The following is a 17,961-nucleotide window of genomic DNA, read 5'->3' as shown; positions in this document are numbered from 1 at the left end:
GACTGAAGGAACTGCAAGGGTTTGCATGAGAAGAACAGCCAACCATTATCAACCAACCACACCCTCCACAACTCCCATGAACTAAAACACTGAGCACACATGGAGAGACCCATGGCTCCATTTGTATATGTAGCAGAGGTTAGCATTGTCTGTCATCAATGGGAGAAGATGCCATTGGTCCGGTGAAGGCATGTTTGCTAAGTGTAGGGGAATTCCATGGCACTGAGGTGGAGAGGGTGTTTGGGAGAGGGGGCACCTTCTTGAAAGCAAGTGGAGGGGGAAGGGGATTGGAGTGGGTAGAAAGGGGATAACATTTGAAATGTAAATATAGAGAATATTCAAGAAAATAATAATAATAATAAAGAATATATATTACATATATAAAAACATATAAAAAAGAGGCCATAAATTTCAAATAGACTGAGTTTTGGTATGTATGAGAGGATTTGGAGAGAGGAAGGGGGAAAGGGGAAATGATGTAATTTTATTATAATCTCAAAATAAAGAAAGTAATAATAGTTGAAAAAAGAAAAGTGTGCCCTTACTAATATTTTTATCTCTGCCCCCTCACCTGCCCTAATCTTTAGTTACTAATTACATACCCAACTGCCCTCCTGTAGGTGCATTAAGAGACTGCCACTGTGCCTGAGACTTCACATTTATTCTATCATTAGTCTGCCAAACTATCACCCCCCACCCTGCATCTCCTATTTCCTCCAAGGACCAAAGTTCCAGCTGTACCTTCAGCCCAGTAATTGGCTTATGGCTTTCTTTACTGATGAATCAAGAACCAATTGGAAAACAGGACTTTATCATCAGACCTGACCCTACAACCCCCCTGTCCCTTAAATAGCCAATGCCCTGCTGTGTTGGTGAAATTGAAAAGGAAGTTGTGTTTTTCTCCTTGCACATTCAGAGGGAAAAACAGTCACGGCTGAACAATAATTTCTACTCACTTTTTTTTAACAACTTTATTTTACAAAAGAAAGATAAATGTACAGATCTTAAGCATTTTTTGCATAAAATTATACAATACATTTTTGTCAGTACTTTTTTTCAGATTTTAAAATAATTTTTACGTAAAACTGTATGAATATATTTTAATCAGTACTTGATATTTTTAAAGGTTTGATAGTATGCATTGAAAACCTAATAGTTACAATGAGCATAAAGTACATGTAAAACAAAATGTAACATGGAATTAGTCACAGTTTTCTTATTGTATAAAGATTTTTTTGTTTTGTTTTATTTTGTTTTCTTTATTTCTTGGACTCTACTCACTTTTAGATCCAGATCCAGGCTGTTCCCTCTTCATAGCCAGGAAACTGAAACCCACAAGATTGAAGAAGGCGCTGCTTGCATTAAAAGGAGCACATAGCCCATTATGAGTACATCCATTATTCAACAGTCATACCGATAGAGAATTTTTCTAAAAGGTCTTTTGGGAAAAATTCTCACTGGCATGCTGCTGACCAATTCTTCATACTTTATGTACAATGTGGCAAGAATTGTAACAATGAATATGACTCTAATGCCTTTATTTGTTCAGGGGTAAAAAATTTCCAAAGGTATCCAAGTGTTTAAGTTTCACTCAGGAGAGGACAACTTTAGCAAAGTAAAAGCAACATGGCTCAGTATAAAAGCTAAATAAATCTGTTTGCTAAATAATATTTCCTTAAAGTATTGATTATATTGAGAAAATGTTACAGGTGCTTATTCAAACATCCATCTAATCGAATTTCATCTTAGCTTTATTAAGTGTTTGTCACTTGTAAACCAAATATTAGAATGAATTGTAATAGTAGTATTTTTCTCCTTATTGCATTTTCAAAGGCTTCACAGACAATTGTGTATATGGCATTCATAAAAGGTCACTGATACATTTAGAAATAAGACCAACATGTATGATCCCACATGCTCTTTGAACAAAAGTGGAGTGATGGCTCCAGGGTCTCATGGCCATGTAGGGCCAGAAGTATCCTAGATAATGGATCAGTGAGATTACTTATATAATCACATGCTTTTGTAAAACAGTCTTTCAAAAATATATTGATTGGCTTTGTAATAATAAATTTCATTATAATCTGTCTCAATCATTGAGTTTACCAAGTTTTTTTCCATACATTTAGATATTCATATTGTGGATGATTGTGAAACATTAAGTGTGCTCAAGTATTGTAACAAGAAAGGAGGGGCTAGAGAGGCGAATCACTGCTAAATATCACATACAGCAATTCCAGAGGACTGACGATTGATTCCCAGCATCCAAACCAGGAATCCCACAAATCCCTGCAACTCTAGCTACGGGGGATTTAACTTCTTCATTCTAAGATGTCTGCACTCAGAGGCACATGCCTACCTACCTACCTCCACACACACTCACACACACACACACACACACACACACACACACACACACACACACACACTTTAAAAGAAGTAAAATAAATCTAAACAAAGAAAAAAAACCTGAGGATTATAAAAAAGACATGACTCCTACCCATAAAAAGTTTTTGTTTATGAGAGACAACACATTGTTAACCATATTATAATGTTTATAAATTGTATATGGTATTTTGTATTTTTGAAATGCTATTAGGAAGCTAAAGAAGGAATTATTAAAATTATGCCTAGACCCAGGCATATGACTTCACCCCAGTTCCAGAGCTGGTCAGAAGCTATAACAAGAAAAGCCCAAGCCTTCCTTTGCTTACATAAGCCTTTTATTCTGTTAAAGCACACAGCCTATATTTAGTAATTACATCTTGCTTAGTTAACTTAAAATATCTATTTAGTGCTTTCAAAATAATCCAAATCACGTTTGCTTCAAAAGAAAAGAGCTTTCCCAATTTCTGGCTTAAACAAGTACTAGAGTATGTGCCTTGTGCATAGATCACTACCAATTACAGTTTGTAGAAGCAGTTGATGCAGCCAATTTTACAGGAAGTGACATGGAATAGTTGAAGCTACACTCATCTGTACACCTAGCAGAGTGTCCATTTTGCCTAGAAGGACAAGGCCCATGGGGCATGTTATAAAGTAAATCTCAGATAGGGTTTTATAGTCTCAACTCTGCTATTAAGATATGATCTGATGAACGCTTTCTTGATCTAGCATTTAGTAAAGACACTAAGCCCATGTCTATTAATAGTTTTCTTGTCCATTCTTTCACAAAGTACCTGAGGCTATTCTCATGCAGCACTAGTAGAGGTGAGTAGTGATAAAAATTCTCCCATGACACCTGAATTAATTACTGTATTATTTATTATAATAAAAGTTTATCAACCATGTTCTAAATAGAATGCTTCCTCAACTTTTGTCCCTGCAAAATGGATATAAAGTATTGCATATTTTGTAGAAAGCAACTTGACCATCTGAATCTTAGAAGTATAAGAAAAAATAAGATGTATATATTTAACATAGTAATTGCTCATTCATATAATATAGCCATAGTTGTCTAGTGATGGGGTTGATAAAATTGTTGTCAAACTCTTACTAAATGCTGGACATCATCTAAACACATTACAAGTATTGGTAGTTTGAATAAGATTGGGTCTTTTAGGCTCATATGTTTAAATACTTTATCCTTAGTTATGGAAACTGTTTGGAAAGGATTAGGAGATCAGTGTGATCAATTTTGTTTCATGTGGGTGTGGGGATCTTAACTCAGAGCCTCATTTTGATGTGGCACACTCTTTACTCACTGAGCTATCAGTCTGTAACCTTGTATTATACTGAAAATACCATAAGATTCCTGGAGCTTTTTAGCCAGTCAGTGTAGCCAATCAGTGAGCGCCAAATTTAGTGAGCAATCCTGTCTCAAAATTTAGATATAGGAACTGGAGAGATGGCTCAATGGTTAAAAGCATTGACTATGATTCAAGGAGATGTAGGTTTGATTCCCAGCACCTATGTGGTAGCTCACAATGGTTTGTGTCTTACTTAGGGTTGCCAAATATCTTGTGTCATGTTGACATAAAACTAACCACTGCAGTATTCAATGCCAGTTCTAGAGGATCTTTCTGGTTTTCAAGGCCATCATTCATGCAGGTGGTCCACAGACATGCAAGAAGGTAAAACAGCTATACGTATAAATTAAAAATATTTTAAAGAGTTAATGTATAAAATGATTGAAGAACTTACCCAATATTGATCTCTCTCTCTCTCTCTCTCTCTCTCTCTCTCTCTCTCTCTCTCTCTCTCTCTCTCTCTCTCTCTGTGTGTGTGTGTGTGTGTGTGTGTGTGTGTGTGTGTGTGTTTGTGTGTGTGTGTTTGTCTCTGTCTCTGTCTCTGTTTCTCTCTCAAACATACACACAAACACACACACACAAAATCACAAAACATAAACAGGGTCTGTCTCTTCAGGGTCTTCAGGTTTGCACTTAAAAAGTAGCACAACTTAACTTGTCCAATAGACTTGAAGCTCATTGAACTTACGATTGAAGAGATGAGAGTCAAGGATTTGGCAATCATTAGTCTGTCATGAACTTTTATTCGGAGCAAGATTAAACAACTTGATTGCTAATTAAACAACTTGTTGCTAATGAGTTATTTGGGATGAACATTTATCTATTAAAAACTGATAATTCCCAAAAATGCAAAAAGCATTTTCTAATACATTCAACCACAGGAACTTAGTTTTGCATTACAAATGTTAATCTTTCACATTATGAGATATTTTATGATACACTACTCTGAAACGAGATGAATTTTGTGTATATAGGTCTTTGAACTGTGGTTTGTAAACATCTGGCATTGCACATAGCTCAGTATTAAATATCCAATATTAGGGAGTTGTTCAGATAAATAATGTTTGTGTAATAAGCAATGATATAGGCATCAAAATTATGTTTATAGACATTTTCTTCTAAAGTTATGCTTAAATGTTAAAAATGTTCATGCTTTATTTTGAATCCATTTTCTTTTCATTACAACTTTTAATGTTTTCATTATTAGATTTACATAAAATTATGTTATATACGGATACTTTCAGAGAGCTAGATAGCATATACTGAGCACTTTAAGCTCATTTTACGTTTATAGTAACTCTAAGAATAGTTATTGTAGGTTTGGTTTTCACTATTGACCTAGTGGTGACCAGCACTACCTTGGGAGCTACAAGATATTGTCAAAAGGAAATGACATAGATGGAATCAATCTGCTAACTCTGCTCAACACTCACTAATTTTGAATATACTCATTGAATGTGTTTGTAGTTTTGGCATTAATTTTGTCATAGACACATTCATGTCTTGTAACTTTCACCACAGTTAAGAGGCAGACCAATTTCATCATATTGCCTTCTGCTTGAGAAAGTGGCACCTCCCTGCCCATTTCATGACTACTACTGGTATGTTCTCAATCTCTGTAGGATCTATGATTGTAGACAATATGTAATTTAGCTTGAGCTTTTTAACTCAGCATACTTAAGTATTGAGGTGTGTTGTAGTATTGGTTGCGTACTGATTGGTATCTACACTGTGATGGTACTACAGTTCCCTTTATATTTCAGCTGTTGAAAGGCATTTGAGTGTTTAAAGCCCTTGCATAGTACAAACCAAGCAGTGGTCAAAAATCAGACCCAGGTTTTTACACAAACATAAATTTTCATTTATCAGAGATAAATGTCCAAGGTGAGTTACTGAGATTCTGGCAGTTAATACTGATAGTTAGCTTGACAGGACTGCTATAGAGTCATTTAGAAAGTAAACATCTGTGTTCACCTGTGAGATTACATAGGTTATATTAGCCTCTAGGAAGGCTTGTGATGTGTAAATAAGTTAATTTCAGTAGTAATAGCCACCATAATTGTGGCCTGTAGCATCTCTGAGCTAGGATCGTAGAACCAGGAAGAAGGAGAACGTGAACTGAGTTCATCTCTCTGTTTCCTGACTGTGAACAGTATTTGACTACCATCTTCAAGTTTCTTCTGCTATGATATCTTCTGCCACTTCAATGGACTCTAGCCTCATACTGGGAGTTCAAATGAACCATTCTATTCTCAAGTGTCTTTCATTTTTTTTTGTACCATCACTTTGAAAAATAAATAGTACTGACTTGAGTGATGGTAATTTGTAAAAGAGGGAAAGAAATGTTAGCATTGTACATAAAACTATGCAAAAAATTAGGTAAAATACTTTAAGCTGGTTACAATTTGCTGTTACAATTAGAATTACTATAAAATATTTTAATATTTGCTCTAATTTCTAAAAATTCTATCAAAAGTATTTCCAAAAACAAGCAATAAGTACTAATTAGAAAGAAATAATATTCTTCCAGTTTCTGTCTACACCCAGAGCTGACCCTGTGCCACAGCTTTCTGTCCCCTGACCCCACTGGGAGAGAGCTGGTCTCCCAGGAGTGCTGACACACCTGAGAGAGCACAGGTAAGACTATTACTTCTGCTCTGAGGGACCCACCAAGCCTTCAAGACACTGAAATTGAAAAGCAGTTTAGGAAAGATATCTTTCAGTTACTGTCTGCTCCCTCTGCTGACCCTGTGCCACAGCACTCTGTGGCCAGATCCTGCTGGGAAAATGGTGGTCCCCAAGTAGTGCTGACAAACAGGTTTACAGGAGAGTAAAGCCACTGTCAGAATTAGCAAGACCAGCTAACACCAGAGATAAGTAGATGGCAAGAGGCAAGTCTAAGAACCCAAGGAAGAGAAACCAAGGATACTTGGCATCTGTTCCCTCACCACAAGGCCTGGATACCTCAACATACTAGAAAAGCAATATTCTGATGTAAATGAATAACTCATGATGTTAGAGGACTTTAAGAAGGTCATAAGTAACTCACTTAAAGAAATACAGGACAACATAGGTAAACAGGTAGAAGCCCTTAAAAAAAATACAAAACTAAACCAAACAGGTGAAGGAATTGAACAAAACCATTCAGGATTCTGAAGATTCTTAGCAGATGCTATATAAATCCTAAGAGAAGACATATGCCAGCACAAGGTACTATATCCAGAAAAACTCTCAATTAATATAGATAGAGAAACCAAGATAGTCCATGACAAAACCAAACATACACCAACAACTTTCATAGTCCATGACAAAACCAAACATACACAACAACTTTCCACAAATCCAGCCCTACAAGAGTAACACATGAAAAATCCCAACATAAGAAGGGAAACTACACCTTAGAAAAATTAAGAAAGAAATCTTTTTTCAACCTTCCCAAAGAAGACAGCCACACCAACATAATTCCAACTCTCACAACAAAAATTATAGAAAGCAACAGTAATTGATCCCTAATATCTCTCAACATCAATGGATTCAATTCCCCCAATAAAAAGACATAGACTAACAGACTGGATATAACAGATAAGAGGAGGACCCAACATTTTTGCTGCATACAGGAAACACACCTCAGTGACAAAGACTCAAACCACCTCAGAGTAAAAGTCTGGAAAACCATTTTCCAAGCAAATGGTCCCAAGAAAAAAGCTCGAGTAGCCATTCTAGTATTGAATAAAATCAATTTGCAACCAAAAATAATCAAAAAAGAGAAGGAAGAACACTTCATACACATCAAAGGAAAAATCCACCAAGATGAAATCTCAGTTATGAGTATCTATACTCCCAATTCAAGGGGCACCTACATTCATAAAAGAAACCTTACTGGCGCTCAAGCACACACTGCTCCTCAGACAATAATAGTGGGAGAATTCAACACCCTACATTCATCAATGGACAGATTATGGAAACAGAAACTAAACTGAGACACAATGAAACTAATAAAACTTATAAACCAAATGGATTCAATATATATGTATAGAACATTTTATCTAAAACAAAAGAATATACCTTCTTCTCAGCACCTCATGGTACCTTCTCCAAAACTGTTCATATAAAAGGTCACAAAACGGGCCTCAACAGATACGTGAAGATTAAAATAATCTCAGGCATCCTATCAGATAAACATGGACTAAGACTTATCTTCAATAAAAACAAAAATGAGAGAAATCCCACGTACATATGGAAGCTGAACATTGCTCTATTCAATAACTTGTTCAAAGAAAGAATGTAGAAAGGAATGGAAGACTTTTTAGAATTTAATGAAAATGAAGGCACGACATATTCAAACTTATGGGACACAATGGAATGAGTGCTAAGAGAAAAACTTATAGCTCTGAATGACTCTAAAAATAAACTGAGGAGAGCATACACTAGCAGTTTGAAAGCACACCTAAAATCTCTAAAACAAAATGAAGCATATATACCCAGGAGGAGTAGACAACAGGATGCAGTCAAACTCGGGGCTGAAATAAAGAAGTAGAAACAAAAAGAATTATACAAAGAATCAACAAAACCAGTAGCTGGTTCTTTGAGAAAATCAACAAGATAGGTAAATCTTTATCGAGACTAACCAGAGGGCATAGAGTATTCAAATTAACAAAATCAGAAATGAAAAAGGAGATATAACAATAGAAACTGAGAAAATTCAACAAAAGTCATCAGATCCTACTATAAAACCCTATATACCAAACAAACCTGGTAATTCTGGATAAAATGGACAATTTTCTAGACAAATATCAAGTACCAAAATGGAATCAGGATCAGATAACCATCTAAATAGTCCCACAACACCTAAAGAAATAGAATCACTCATCAAAAGTCTCCCAACCAAAAAATGCCCAGAACTAGATGGGTTTAGTGCAAAACTCTATCAGACCTTCATAGAAGACCTAATATGAATACTCTCCAAACTATTCTACAAAAAAGAAAGAGAAAGAAAACTACCCAATTCTTTCTATGAAACCACAATTATGCTTATACCTAAACCATACAAGGACCAAGAAAGAAAACTTCATACCAACTAATTCATGAAATTCGTAGGCAAATGGATGGAACTAAGAAGATACCATCCTAAGTTAACCCAATCACAAAAAAATCGCACATGGTTAGCCCAAAAGCTCAGATTTCCCCAAGATACAATTCATTGACCACATAAAGCTCAAGAAGGAAAACCAACATGCAGATACTTCAATTCTTCTCAGATGGGGGAACAAAAATATCCACAGGAGGAAATATGGAGACAAAGCTTGAAGCAGACACTGAAGCAAAGGCTATCCAGTCTATATACAGCCACAAACACAGTCAATATCGCTACTGCCAAAAAGTGCATGGTGACAGGAGCCTGATACAGCTGTCTCCTGAGAGACTCCTCCAAATCATAAGAAATACAGAGGTGGATGCTCTCAGCCAACTATTGAATTGAGAACGGGGTCCCCAATGGAGGTGTTAGAGAAAGAATTGAAGGAGTTGAAGGGTTTCCAAACCCATAAGAACAACAGTAGCAACCAACCAGAGCTCCCAGCGATTAAACCACTATCCATGGCTCCAGCTGCAAGGCAGAGAGGATTGCCTTGTCGGGTATCAATGGGAGGAGATGCTCTTAGTCCTGCCAAGTATCAATGACCCAGTGTAGGGGAATGTCAAGGCAGAAGGGGGTGGGTGAGTAGGTGGGGAACACCCTCATAGAAGCAGGGGGGATGCAATGTGTGCTTTATGCAGAGGAAGCCAGGAAATAGAGTAACATTTGAAATATAAATAAAATATATTCAATAAAAAAGAAAAGTAATTTTTAAAAGGAAGAAAAATATTAGAATACTTAAAATCACTGTTTTTTACTAATGAGATTTTGTAATTTTGATCTTTAAACGTTGAAGAAAACAAACTCAATGACCAACTTTTACTCTGAAAACTAGGAAATTAAAAGTTGTTTTTAAAGATAAAATGATTTTAGCATAGTTCAGATATTAAGTCCCCTTTTTCTGTAGATCATTCCTATTTCCAGTTCTGTTCAGGAACTGACACTTGGAAAGAAGTTTACTCAAGTTCCCAGTGCATCTTGATGATAGCTTATCTCTGGCACATCTATTACATTTCTTCCGTCCCAGTCGGGGTCCCAGGGTGCCCATTATTTTTCTCCTATCATCTTCACAGTAGGCCAGAAGGAAGCTGCAGCTCTCTGGAAGGTAATTTACTGTCGTTTGGTCTAGCCTTCTGCCCTTAACATTGATTAACACTTTTGAAACTTTCCAAGTGCTATTGTGTCAGATCATATTTTAGTACAGGGTGACAGCCTATGTCTAGTGGAATTAAATAAACGGAGGAACAACTTATCAACCACTAATGTCCTTGTGGGTGTTTTACTGTGTCATTCCCACATCTCAACTGTTTTGTTATTTGTTTATAGTATAAACAAGTCGGCCTGCCATTGTTGTTTTTAATTTCAGACCGAAATACTAAGCTATTTAGTAATTTTCAAGCCAGGAAATAATAGTTTCATGGTTGCCTTAAAACAAAATTATATAATTTTAATGTTTATGTTGTATGTGCATATTATGTTTATATATTTGAGTATTTGATTATCCTTTGCCTCTCTGTCTTTCTATATGTGTTTCTCTCTCTCTCTCTCTCTCTCTCTCTCTCTCTCTCTCTCTCTCTCTCTCTCTTTCTCTCTCTCTCTCTCTCTCTCTCTCTGTGTGTGTGTGTGTGTGTGTGCATAAGTGTGTATGACATGTGAGTATGGGCATGTGAGAGTTCATAACACCTAGACACGGGACACCAGCAGCACTACGCCAGGACCAAAGGGAAGGTTTTCCAGTTTCTTACCGCCAAATGTGAGTCTGCATTCCTTTCCAAATGGAATCCTCAACAGATAAACTGGGCTGTCCTCTACAAAAGAAAACACAAGAAAGGACAGTTGGTCGAAATTCAAGAGAACAGAACCTCCATGCAGTCAAGTTCCAGCGAGTCATCACTGGTGCATCTCTTGCTGATATAATGGCAAAAAGGATTTTGAAACCAGAAGAAAGCTCAGCTAGACCAGGCTATAAGGGCTGCCAAGGAAGCAAAAAAGGCTAAGCAGTCATCAAAGCTGCTGCCAAGGCACCCATAAGGCAGCACCTTAACAAAAGATTGTGAAGCCTGTGAAGTTCTCTGCTCCCAGAGCTGGGAGGACATGCTAATTTGGTAGATCAGAGTTTAAAATAAAGATCTGTTGTTAACTCAGAAAAGAAACAAAGAAAGGAAGGAAGGAAGGAAGGAGGGAAGAAAGAAAGAGAAAAAGAAAGAGAAAGTGGGAAAGAAGAAGTTGGCCTCAAGAGAATTTTTGAAGGAATTTACTAATGATATGGCTTTGTTCATCTGTCTCTAAACTTACCCTTTCTTTGTTGAATGGAGGCGAGGAAGGCAGAGTAGGTTAAAGGAGAACTAAGTGGCTTTGACTGTGACAGTTGACAATTAGTAATTGTGACTCTGCAACTTCTGCACCCCACATCAGGTCTAGAAAGCTTCTTTGAGGATGGATGGAAAATGTTGAGCCTCATAACAACAACACCTGCTTAGGAGGCCCAACTCTGCACTGCCAACATCTTTATCTTTACCTCGGAATTTCATTCTCTGTAAAGAAGAGAAAACAAGGAAAAGCACCCATCCAGGTGTGCTCTGCTAAGACAGAGCCTCAACCACTTGATCTGTCTAATCCAAACTCTTCCAAAGACAGGCAGGGTTTCCCTAGTCATCTGCAGAGTTTGATGCAGAAGCCAAGAGAAAAGGGTTTTACATCACCAAGGAATGAATTATCTCTTCCCTGATGCTTTTACTAGGGAACATTTCTAGTAAGGAAGGAAACTTAAGAGCATATGTGGGAAATGTTTGTATGGCACAGGCTACAGCTAATTAAGCTGATGAATGGACCCATGTTCCAGAATTCTCAGCTTCTGATGAAAGGCTGACTAATGCAATGGGGGAAATGCTAGCAGGAGCCAGACAATGGTTGGCCCCACCCAGTCAGTCATATCATCCCTCCTTCCTCTTAGCTGGTATTCATTGCATGAGTCACGGAAGATGAGCAAACATGGAGGCTGAAAAAAGAGGTGTTTTTTATTTGTTTTAAGTGTCTGAGGTTTACTGTTTACTTTTTATTTCAGAATAGATATTCCTTTAAGAATGAACTTCTTCCCATTTTTAATGTCCATGATTGGTTTATATATTATAATAAACCTTAAGACAAAACACATGACCCAGTCCTAAGCTACTCCTTTTACTCTATTTAGGGAGCCATTGATTCCACAGACGTGAGAAGTTTTATTTAGATCTCGTGAGAAGCAAGAAGATAGCCATGGGGATCTTAAAACAGATACTTTTCTCTGCCAATATTAATAAATGAGACAATGGCTGCAGCTGGGGCAGCTGCCAGGTGAGCAGTGAGGCTGGGAACATAGGAAGGGAAAGGATGTGACCATGGAAACAAAGAACAAATCCCATTCTGTTGTTGTCTCAAGAACTCTGGATCAAACCAGTTCTGAAGGAGAGTTAGTTTTGACCTGTTTTCTAAATTCTTATTTATTTTCCCTTCCTCTTTCATTCCAATGAAAACCTCTCGAACTTAAGCAAAAGTTTCATTTCCTTAAGAGAAGAGAGGCCACATACTGAGAACCATAGCAGAGGTATAGGCTTAGTAAACTAACAGGTTTGGGGGTGGCAAGTTATATCTGCCTGAGATTTTGGGGGAAGAGAACAAGGTAACACTAGAATTTTATGAACCTGCTACCCCTAAATAGTTCAAACTTTAGAATGATCTCAAATAAAAAGAGACTAGAATTTAGGTTAAGGGTGATACATAGGTACCTGTCCATCCCCCAGCTTAATATAGGTATTTTCTCCTTTTATTGTAATTATAACCAAGGTAGTTACAAAGGACAAGCAAGATCTCTTGACACAACATCTACCCAGCCCCAAAGCCCTTTTTGTGCTTGCAAATACTGTTCCCCTCCCTGCGCTCGGGTGACAAATGGGCTAATGATGCGGCCACATCTCTAGGGTACTCAAAGCATGCTGCCTGCTCGGGGGTAGAATGACTGGAAAAAGGCAGACTGTTTCTTCTGGACTTGTTGGGTGAAGTCATCAGTATAGCTTCCTAAAACAGGGAACAAGTCTATCTGGAAAGAGGAGAGAGGGAGACAGATGAAAGATAGAGAAAGAGAGAAGAACTGTGTGGCCTTAGATTTGGGGTAATGTGACCAGTTTACAATACAAACAGTCCTTAGTGTCTTAAGTCAATACCATTGATATATTGTTGTGTGTTAAATTCCTGATACTTTTATACTACATAGGCTTGTCTTCAAGTTGCTTATTCATTGAATGGATAATTTTTAAAATCCTGGGCAAAGCAGAGAATGTCTTGGTGGTGGTCTCAGAGAAGGGAGACATCAGTATGGACTCAAGGCTATATAAATGTATGTGTAACTCACACTTCATCCTTTTCATGGAATATGTCAGCAGAGCATATTGAGAACTTTTGTTCACTGGCACATCTGCTCAGATAAATCAGTATTCCAATCTCCAGCAACTCATTTGGCAAGAAAAACAATTTCCTTCTCCTTTATAGATGGAAGGAGTAAAAGAAGGCCAGCAAAAGATGGGGATAGAAAAGACACATTTAAAAATATATTAAGATGTGATTGTGCCAATTGTCATCAGAGCATCTTTTTCCTGAAGCTGATGGGAGCAGACGCAGAGACCCTCAAACAGAATGAAACATGAGAGAAAGAGCCCAAATTGAAGACCTCTGCTGGTTCCCTCCCATTCAAGCTCAGGGAACCCTGTCGAAGAGGGGAAGAAGAATTACAGAAGCCAGAGGGTTGACGACACTAGGAGAATATGACCCACAAAATCAACAAAGCAGGGCTCATAGGGGCTCACAGAGACTGAAGTTGCAGTCCTAGAGCCTGCACAGATCTGCACTATGTCTTCTACATAAATGTTATGGTTGTTAGCTTGGAGTGTTTGTGGGACTTCTATCAGTGGGAAAAAGGGATATCTCTGACTCTTTTGCCTGTTTGGAGGACCCATTTCCTCCTACTGGGCTGCCGCTCCCAGCACTGATAGAAGGGTTTGTGCACAGTCTTATTTTAACTTGTTATACAGTATTCAGCTGTTATCCCTGGGAGGCCTGCTCTTTTCTGAAGAGAAATGGAGAGGTGAATCTGATGGAGAGAGGAGGTAGAGGAGGTAGAAGGAATGGGGGTAGGGGACGCTGTGGTCAGGATGTATTGTATAAGAGAACAATTAAGAAAAGATGTAGTAGTGGGAGGCAAACTCAGGGTTGTAGGGGCAGTAGTGAGGGTGATCGGTGGAAGGAGGTGTTTTGGTGACCATAGTAACAGTCAGTGGTGACATAATGCTGAAGTGTTAATAGTGCTGGCTTTTAGTCACAATTTATGCCTCGCCATGCAGTGGATTTCGGAGTGATAATCAGCTATTTTCTTACATGTGCCTCACAATAACCCTAGGAAGTGGCCACAATAAATGTCTTCATTCTATCTGTTAGACCTACAACAGCAATATGGATTGTTACGGTTGAGGTCACAAGGCTCAGACTTAAAACCAACTTGCCTAATTGTACAAGTTGTATATTTAATTCCTATTGTATTCAACCCATTTTAATATTCCTAAAGCTAATCCCTGGTATATATGTAAATATTGGCAAAATACATAAGTTGTTTTGGACCTCAACCAAAACCCCATGCTATGCCTTCTAAACACTACATCTGAGGCAATCCAGACCCTGTTCTCTCTGATGGATGGCTCTGTGACTGTGGATGTGCTAGTGTAAAAGAAACATGCTGGGCTTTTTACAGAATAGATTTGATTTGTCAACCCTCATTTCTTCACTTTAACTGATCTATTGAATACTTCATTAGAATCACCCTGCCACAGTTTGTGTATGTATAGCCACCAGAGAAATGGCTTTTCTTTCCAATGAAATGAATTCTGAGATGAAGTCTGTGTGTCTTTCTTGGTAAATATACTCTGAACAAAGAAATGGTATTTTAAAACATCTCTTGTACAGGGATGCTTATAATTGGATTGTATCTGTTGAACATTATTTTAGACTTTCTACTGATTTAGTTTTTCCAGTTTATCAAGAATCCTTGGGTTCTGAGTCTAGTTCCAGATTATGACAAAATCAGACAGTTCATTACATGAACTTGTAATTACAGCTGTATCCTAGTAACTTGTTTGTCAAAAATCTGTCTAAACACTAACTATAGGTGATGACACTTGGGCCTGAGACTGTTTCACTGTAATCTCTCTAGACTGGTGGTGGTTGCAATTACCGAGAGTTCTTTCATCTACTACATCTTTGTACTCATCCATCAAGATGTGAAAAACGTATTCAGTGACAACCTATTTTTAAGGCACAGTTTCAGAATTATAATGAGACATTTCTAGAGACTTCCAGAGGAAAGCAGAGAGAGAGAGAGAGAAAGAAAAAAAAACATGGTTCTTTATGAAGCATCTTGGATCACCAAGCCTCAATTTCCACTTCTGCAGAAAACAAAAAGTTCACACTAGATACTCTGTGGATGAGTAAAATGTTGGCTGGAATGCACACTGTGCTTAGTGAAAGCCTACTAACTTGCTGTCACATTTACCATTCTTACCCGGTGACATGAGAGACTGTCCAGGTCATGGCTTCCAAGCTACTTCTGGCATTTCTACTTCGATACTTAAAGGCCGGTACCAGAGGATGGCTCCAACACTGTGCGCAGCCATAATCTCCTGGGTTGGCAGAGAAGAGAGGGACTGCAGGAACGAAATCCTACATCACCTACAGGGTAGATGTCTGCATTTGTATGAACAGCGATCACGTGGGGCATGGGTAAACAGTTACCAGGGAAGTTACTTTCTCCTGTCCCAGAGGCTGTGGCCTGTGTCCCTGTCACTTTCCCTAGGCTATCTTCCAGAGGCATTAGATCCATTTTTATGAAAGTAACCCAAACACGAACTGTGACTAAATAGAGAGCTCGTTTGTTCCATTGCTCAGGGTCAGTCTTTTTAACTTTGTAAAAATTGTTGCTAATGAAATGGAGCATAGCTGACTAGGGAGATGGCTCAGTCAATCTATTGCTTGCCATGAGAGCAGGAAGCCCTGGGTTTGGATGCCCAGCACCTATCTAAAAGTCAGGAGTACCTGTGACTCAGTGTTTGGAAACAGAGAGTGTATCCTTAGAACTTGCTAGCCAGAAAGTCTAGCCAAATAGACTGAAAGTTTCAATGAAAGACCCTGTCTCAAAAAATAAGGTGAAGAATGATACAGAAAGACACCTGTGTTAATCTCTGCTTCCCAGACACATGCTCCTGAATACACAAGGGCACATGCACATATGAACACTCACATGCACACATGCTCGCACACACACACACACACACACACACACACACACACATCCCACACAATGGAATAGAAGAGGAAAGCACATGAAGGTTTTCAAGCGAGCGAGTGCTAAGGACTCAATGACATCACTCTAAAGTTAATACATTGAAATTCCAAGCCCAAAGTTTTTATAGCTAAATGTGGGTCCTTTGAAGAGAAATAGCTGAGTCATGGGTCCAGAGAAGTACTTAGTGCCCCTGGGGAAAAGAAACAAGGGAGAGCTTGCTCTCCATGCCCAGCCTCTTGTGAAATGGGAACATAGACACCAGCAGAGGCCTCACTGGAAATCGACTGTGCTGGCATTTTGATCTTGAACTTCTGACTTCTATGACTGTACTGGCTACTACAGGTCTGTGTAGTCACCCACATCTGGGGTATTCCTTATAGGGCTTGAAAACCATCTGGAGTCTAAAGTTGGTGCTAGAATAAGGTGCTAGGCAGCCCTGGATGGTGAATGGTACAGGCTAAACTCCAGCCTCACCGAGCAGAAATCACACAGGGTGGATGCAAAGACCTGGTATTTGAATGATGCTATCCATTTACTTCTGAACTGTAGCCAAGGATGAGAGACATAACCATGTGGAAATAAAAGGAAAGACAGGTGGTATCCTAGATAGCTTTAACTGTCACTCTGACACAGCCCAGAGTCACCTATGAAGGAAGTTATCAATTAAAAGATCTGTACAGCTTGACTTGTAGCAACATATGTGTAGGCATTGTCTTGTTTGTTAGTTTATGTGTGACAATGTCTTATTTGTTAGTCTGTGTGGAAGGGTTCAACACACTGAGGGTAGCACTATTCCATGGGCAGGTGATCCTAGGTTATGAGAGAAATCTAGCTGTTCTGGTTTAGTTTTTCTGTTGTTATGGTAAAACTCTAACCAAAAGGATTCTGAAAGAGGAAAAGGCTCTTTTGGCTTGCAGGTTACAGTTCATCACCTCACTGAAAAAGTCAAGCCAGGAACCCAGAGCCAGGAACTGAAGCTAAGACCAAAGGTGAATGAGGAATGAAAATGCTCCCTGACTTGTTCTCCCAGGTTTGCTTATCAACGTACATATATATTTCAGGCCCAACAACCTAGGGGATGGTGCTCCCCACAGAGGACTGGTCTCTCTTACAGTAATTAGCAACAAAGAAAATTCCCCATAGGTGTTCTTTTATTACTATATTCTTCTTATTATATATTATTATTTCTTATATTCCGATGAAGCTAATTCCTCAATTATGGTTTTCTCTTCCCAACTATGTCTGACTTTGAGTCACATTGGCAAAATTTATCCAGCACACTAAGTATGAACCTGTGAGTGAGCTGAGAAGTAGCCGTTCCTTCAGTTTCTGCCCTGACTTCTCTCAGTGGTAAAGCATAATATAAACCCAATAAGCCATTTCTTCCCCTCATTGGTTTTTGATCAAAGGGCTTCATCATAACAACAGAAAGAGAGCTAGAAGAGATGACTGAGTCAGACAGTTGTGTATCTGTGTTATAAATACATTTGTACTCCATACTATAAAACAGAATCTGGGGCTGGAGAGGTGGCTCAGTGGTTAAGAGCACTGACTGTTCTTCCGGAGGTCCTGAGTTCAATTCCCAGCAACCACAACCATCTGTAAGGAGATTTAATGCCCTCTTCTGGTGTGTCTGAAGGCAGCTACAGTGTACTCACATATAATAAATAAATAATTAATTAAAAAGTAATCTGGATGGTTATACTACTAACCGC

Source organism: Micromys minutus (genome assembly GCF_963924665.1).
Source record: "Micromys minutus genome assembly, chromosome: 8".
In the NCBI taxonomy this organism is placed as follows: domain Eukaryota; kingdom Metazoa; phylum Chordata; class Mammalia; order Rodentia; family Muridae; genus Micromys; species Micromys minutus.
This window is presented reverse-complemented; position numbering follows the sequence as displayed.